This window comes from Brassica napus, chromosome C3, assembly GCF_020379485.1.
Source record: "Brassica napus cultivar Da-Ae chromosome C3, Da-Ae, whole genome shotgun sequence".
NCBI lineage: Eukaryota > Viridiplantae > Streptophyta > Magnoliopsida > Brassicales > Brassicaceae > Brassica > Brassica napus.
In genome coordinates, this window is record NC_063446.1 from 3,847,457 (window position 1) to 3,854,596 (window position 7,140).

The following is a 7,140-nucleotide window of genomic DNA, read 5'->3' on the forward strand; positions in this document are numbered from 1 at the left end:
CGCGACACATAAGAACGACAGAGACATCGATGTTACATCAGAGAGGCTGTCAGAGCAAAGGAAACACGAGAATGAAGCACTGAAGGAGTATAGAAGCTCCTTGAAAACAGACGACTCAACTGGTAGATAAAGGCTCCGGCTAGAAGCAGGTGACTCCGTGACTTCGGGTTGTCCTCAAAACCCTACTAAACAAAGATCAGGAGCAAAAAGAGGAGCCAAACGATTAACGTAAGACCGTCATGGTTGTTGATTCTTGGACTAAGGGACAGAGGTCCTCAGTGGTACACCTCGCTACCACAGTTCACTCAGACTGAGAGGAGGAGCTCTACGAAACCTTGGAGCAAGTCGTTAGAGGAAGCTGACTGGAGCGAGACGGTGAGGCAGGAACGGGACGGCAGCGACGCATCCATTGCTCCGGCGTGTCTCGGATCTCAGATCTGACCCAGATCGAGCGCAATCAGCGTCTACCGGAAGACCCAAGGCTCCCTATGATAACCCGGACTTGACTAGCCTCACTGGAGTTCCAGAGGAACCAGAGACGCCTTTGATACCCGACTATCCGAATGAGGAGATCCTACAGATCCAGAAGACCGAGCAAGGAGGATAGACAAAGAGGGTAGCAACATAGGAAAGAGGTGGAGATGGACTTCGCGGGATGAAAGTGGTCCTCTCACACCGCCTAACGGCGCCGGAGAGGCTGGATGAAGTCGACGATTCGAGAACGAGGAAGATTAGGGTTGAGAGAAAACTTTTGGGAGTGCGTTGGGTAACGCGCAATGTATCTATGATTATCTGCCCATATATATTTTGATGTAGTCCTTGAGAAGTTAAAAAAAAAACATCAGTTTGAATTTTCAGAAGACAGTTAATTCAGAAGACACATTTTAATACCAGTAAGTTACTAGGACTTATAAAGCAAAAAAAAGTTACTAGGACTTATCAATAATGTAATGCTTTTGGCCGACCAAAAGAGGCAATATTTTTGAAGCAAAAAATAACTGAACAGAGACAAGTCATGAATTGTTTCTCCCAAGTTCATGATGTTCCCTCGTTTCCCAATCCACTTGAAATAACTTTCTGTTTCTGTAAAAACCACTTGTACACCCGTTCAAAATAGTAAAATACTTGTGTTATTAAACAATAAAAAATATAATCGAGAAATGTAAATTAAAAAGGTGGCGAAGGATATGATGTAGAGCCAACAACACGTGACAATAGCGTGACTGCATGCTTACTGTTTGGCATAATCCAGACAACTTGTTTATCTCTTGCCCCCTGACTAATGCTGATGTGATTAATTTTCTTATTGATAGTTTATTGCACACAAATTATTAGATGTAACAGTGAACTTGAACATGATTTAAGTATCATTAGGCCGTATCTTTGCCTTGGATTAATCAAAGATTGTGTCCGCGATTAAAAACACAGTACGGTTCAACGCATCAAGTACTACTTTCGTCTTTGTTATAAAAAGTTTGGTTAACTAATCATTGTTTAGAGACTTTATAGTAGGGGGATTAGTTTCTGTTTTATGAAGCATCCGATATCTTGGAAGTAGTGGACACCTCACATATAAGGTATTGATACATAAATACATCTGTTACAGAATTGAAGATATTTCTCTCTAGTTATTAACTATAGGAATTGAAGATATTTCTCTCTAGTTATTAACTACTATAGGACTTTCTGTGTGAAATCTCTTTATAGAGATACAATCTTACATGGAATTTTTAAGACAAACAAAAACTTTCGTTTATTTTTGTTCATGTATATAGTCAGAACCGGGCCTTACAAGTAAGCTGAAGAAACTATATTGGCCCATTGGTTTCCCAGATTACTCATAGTCAAAGTCTAATCTCACACAAATTAAACTTACTAGTTCATTGGTCCATTGGTTTCCCAGCTCATATGCGATCACAAATTTTAAGATATGAATTCCACCAATTTTAAATATATTTAAACAAACAAGTAAACTAGTACTTTTTAACAAAAAAAATCTGGTTTTAATTTTTACTCAGCCTATAAATATCCTACCATCCACAATTTGTCTGAAACTCTTATAAAAGGGGAAATTCACATGAATATGTACTATCCTGCGAAACTAAGTCACATTTTCCTGGTTATATCCTACACGGATATGCACTACTGCATTTCGGTCCATTTGAATACCCGGAAAATGGTCTATCCGTGGACTACACCTCCCACTCATGAATTAGGTCTGTATCTTTAATAAACCTGGGTTTAACCCTTTTCCCGTTCAAAAAAAAGTGATTCGTAAGTATCGGCGGAAAAAAAGAAAAAAAAACTGATGCAAAACACTAAAAAGAAAGAATATGCTCTCTGAAAAAAAAAAGAATCTGCTCAAATTTGAATTTTGTGGGTAAAAGTTTTAAGAGATGAACAACAAAATAGACAAAAGAAAATACAAAAATAATAACAACAATAATAAGAAATTGGGAAAATAATTATAAAAAAACTGCAAGAAGAAAAAGAAAAGACAAAGATTATATATTAAAGAATTATTTTTTCATATTTCACCTGTCATAAGTGATGCCTACATTTGCATGCCTCTTCTGCTCCCACCTCAATCATTAGTTTCTAGCTTTCTGTTGTAGCCCGCTTCTTTTAAGTTGCTTAACCGGTCCAGACCGAATAGCTTTACTCAGTCGGTTTGTACATTCCTTAAAACCTAAATTTTTAGAATTAGCAACCACGGATTTATCTACATATCAACTCTGAGTTTATATTTGGTTATGTTTGAATTTTTTTAATGAAATAGAGCAACTAATCGTACATAGTTTGGATCAATTTCAACTCAATACGTTTCCAGTGATCATCTTATTATCCTAAGAATTCCTATGTCCAGTCATTAGCATGTGATCAAAATATATATATAAAAAAAAGGGAAATTGTGCCAGATAACTATAAAATAACATGTAATTAAGAATCTAACCAAAAAAAAAAAACAACTCTAATATTTATAAAATATATACTATATTATATTTTCATTAACCGGTCGACAAAAATAAATAATTTTTTTTCTGTCACCAATCACCGTCATTAATTCTACGGCTATCGTTTCATCTGTTTCAACCATACTTCTTCACTAACTATTTCTATTTACCAACCATCTCTATAATCGTTTGTTGCCAACATAAATTTATAATTAGATGATAGCGATCAAACCGGTAGAGGTAAAGGTTGAAATAAATCATGTGGATATGCGTATTGATTAACAATACGATGATTCAAATACATAATAGTGAAGATGAGAGTAAAAATTGAAGAAGATGAACAGTGATGCTTTTTTTTTTGAAACACACTTATATTAAATACCTTAACCGAAGTTAGGTGCAGGCATAATGGCAAGTTCAACATTCAGACTCTGTTTTGCTAAATTGTCGGCAACTGTATTTCTCTCACGTGAGATCCAGTTGAAAGAAATAACATCAAAAGATGAAGCCAGAGACCTTAAGTCTGCTAAAATACCATATAAACCAGCGAGGGAAGATCCAGATTTGAGAGCTTTAACAAGGATTGCTGAGTCAGACTCACACTTGATCTTCGGCAGTCCCAACTCTTTACACTTCAATATTGCCTCCCGGAGGGCGAGGCCTTCAGCAGCTAGCGGTGATGCCACATTTCGAGCAGGAACAGAATAAGAGGAGGTTCTATCATTTATCGCAATTGTCCATCCTAGCCCTGCACTCTGTTGTGTTTCACTCCATGCTGCATCTGACTTGACAAGGCAGACTCCGGGCGTGGACGCAGACTGACTGTAGATCGCCGGCTTTGAAGTCTGGGTGGTACATCCTTGACTGTGACCCCACTCTCGAGCTGATGCAATGGCTTTAAAAATCACTTCCTCCACTTTGATGATCCTGTTGTTGAATACGAGTTGGTTTCTTGCTACCCACAGTTGCCATGCGATCCATGGAGCCAAACAGCCCAACACCACTCCCGTGGGAGGTAAAGATTTCCTCGAGCAGAGACTTGTCCATAGGTTTTTTAGCTCCAAATCTAAAGATCCACTGATCTCAATAGCAGGGAACACAGGGGCAGAGTTCCATACCTGTTGAGCAAACCCACATTGAAGGAACAGATGATCTATAGATTCAGGTAAATTACACCTTTTACATTTTCCATCTACTTGTATATGTCTAGCCAGCAGAGCCTCTCCCACTGGAAGAGCTTCATGGAACGTTTTCCACAAAAAGAGTTTTATCTTCGGCATGGTCTGAAGTTTCCAGACATTCTTTCGCCAATCAAAGTTCTGGTTAAGCGTTGTATCACGTGGCAGGAGAGCTGCTGCATACCCCGTCTTTGTAGTGAAGTTTCCAGATTCAGTGTTCAACCAGATTAGCTTGTCTGGGGCTCCCGTTAAACTCGGTTTTATTGCTAGGATCCTCTGTTCTTCAAATGGGAGTACTTGCCTAATTTTCTCCACGTCCCATTCTATTTTTCCTGGTAAAAATAGGTCTGAGACAGTCAGGTTTAGCAGGTTCTCAGGTGCAGGTCCCATAGGTCTGATTTGTTGTTTGCAGTCCAGCCATGCCTTTTCCCAGATGTTGATACTCTGTCCGTTGCCTACTTCCCACCCCGCGTTACTGAGGATGATGTCTCGACCCACCAATAACCCTCTCCAACCATGTGAAATGGCGCTTTTTGCTGAGCAAGTTAAGAAACTTTCTGTAGGACAATACTTTCCCATAAGTGTTCTTCCTAATAGACCGTCCGGGTTGTTGATGATACGCCAGCTGAGCTTTGCTAGGTAAGCTTCATTGAAGCTCTGAATATCTCTGAACTCGAGCCCACCTTGATCTTTTGGGCGAATCATTTTAGACCAAGCCACCCATGACATCTTCTTGTTGCCCTCACGATCGTCCCACCAAAAACGTGTCAAAGCGGTCTGTATTCTCTGGCATAGGGAGTCTGGTAGTTGGAAACAAGTCATCGCATGGGAAGGAACATGGGAGAGTACACTCTTGAGCATCGTCATTTTCCCTGCCGGAGAGAGGAATCGATTTGACCAGCTTCTTGCCTTCTGCTTAATCCTATCAACAATGGAGGAGAAAAGATCTCGTTTCTTCCTACCAAATAATTCTGGTAAGCCGAGGTACTTCTCGGTTCCCCCTTCATTCTGAATCAGTAAGACTGCCTTTGTTGTCTCCTTCAACGTCGTAGGGGTCTTGTGGGAAAAAGTTATGGACGATTTAGCGACGTTTATGGATTGGCCAGAAGCTGTTTCATATCGGTTCAGAATGCGTCTGAGAGTTTCGCTGTTTTTCTTATCTGCTCTAAGGAAAAACATTGTGTCATCGACGAAGAGGAGGTGATTTAGTCGGGGACACCCCCGAGCTACCCGAACCCCTTTAAGAGATCCTTCCTCTTGTGCTTTGTTACATAGACCCGAGAGGACCTCACTACACATAATGAATATGTATGGTGAGAGAGGATCTCCTTGACGGATACCTCTACTCGGTGTGACTCTTCCTCTAGGCGAGCCGTTAATGAGGAAGGAGTATGTAACTGTGGAGACACATTGCATGATCCAGTTGGTGACTTTTTGGTGAAAACCCAGTCAGAGCAAGACTAACCGAATGAATTCCCATTCCAATCTATCATATGCTTTGCTCATATCGGTTTTGACGGCCATGGAGCATCGCTTTTGGGCATCTGATGTTTTGAGATAATGGAGGACTTCATGGGTGATGAGGACGTTATCTGAGATTGCTCTTCCCGGCACGAACGCAGATTGTGTTTCCGAGATAATTTCCGACAGGAGGGGCTGGATCCTCTTTGTCAAGACCTTCGAAATGATCTTGTAATACACATTGCATAAGGCGATAGGCCGAAACTCCGCTACTGTTTTTGGGCAGTCTGTCTTCGGGATGAGGCAGACATGTGTATCATTTATTCGGTCGGGGAGCTTGTCGGAAATGAAGAACTCCTGAATCTCCTTAACAATCTCGCCTCCAATGTTTTCCCAGTTTGTGTGATAGAAACCCGCTGAAAAACCATCGGGCCCCGAGGCTTTATCCGCATGTATTGAGAACAGAGCCTCCTTAATCTCGATCGCAGTGGGGATTTGGGTCAGTCGCTCGTTTGTTTCCCCTGAAATCATAGGCGATAACGCATAGTTGACCGTCTCTTCTCGGTTTCCCTCCACTGATTCAAATAGTTTCTGGAAAGAGCTCACAACGAACTGCCCGATTTGCTCTTCTTTGAAAACTGGTGTGCCTTCCGAATCTTCTAGAACTGTGATGGCATTTCTCCTCTTACGGTTCTTGGAGACTGCATGGAAATAGCCAGAGTTTTTATCACCGAGGCTCAGCCAGAGGACTCGACTTCTCTGTCGCCAATACTCTTCTTCTGATTCATAGGCCGCGTTTAACTCATTTGTCACTGTGTTGATCAGTTCCCGGTCATTTGCCGGATCTGTAAGGGCCTTTTCCTGTTCAGCCTTTTTTTCCTCGATACGAGCTCTGCTATTAAGAAATCGTTGTTTGCTCCATTCTATAAGCGATGTTCTGACAATGGCAATTCTGCCATGGACCGATTTGTCTACCGCAGTCTTCCAAGCTCTGTTTATTAACTCCTTTGCTTCTGGATTGTCCTTCAGTCTTCTATCATATCGGAACATGCCTCGTTTCTTCTTTTTATTAGGTTCAAGGACAGAGATTAAGGGGCGGTGATCTGATCCTTCGTAGGCCAGATATTGGGAGCATGCGGTCGGGTACAACTCTGCCCAGTCGCTGTTGGCTGCGGCTCTATCCAGTCGACATCTTACGAGGTAGTCTTCTCTCTTTCCACGCCATGAAAGGAAATCTCTGGTATGTGGTAGATCAAACAGATCACCGTCCGAGTAGAAGGTTCGGAGATCAGTGAATGAAGCTTCAATTCGCTCTGGACCCCCTCCTTTTCAGTATTATTGATTAGGTCGTTGAAATCGCCAGTCACAAACCATGGAGATTCACGGGAGTAGTTTAGAGAGATCAGTTGATCCCAAAGTTCTCTTCGCTTTGGTTTATTAGTATCTCCATACACAAATGAGGCATAAAAGACTTTTCCTTCATAGGTAACACAAGTGTCAATACAATTAGGCGATGCACTCAGTATTTGGAGATTAATTTCTTGCTT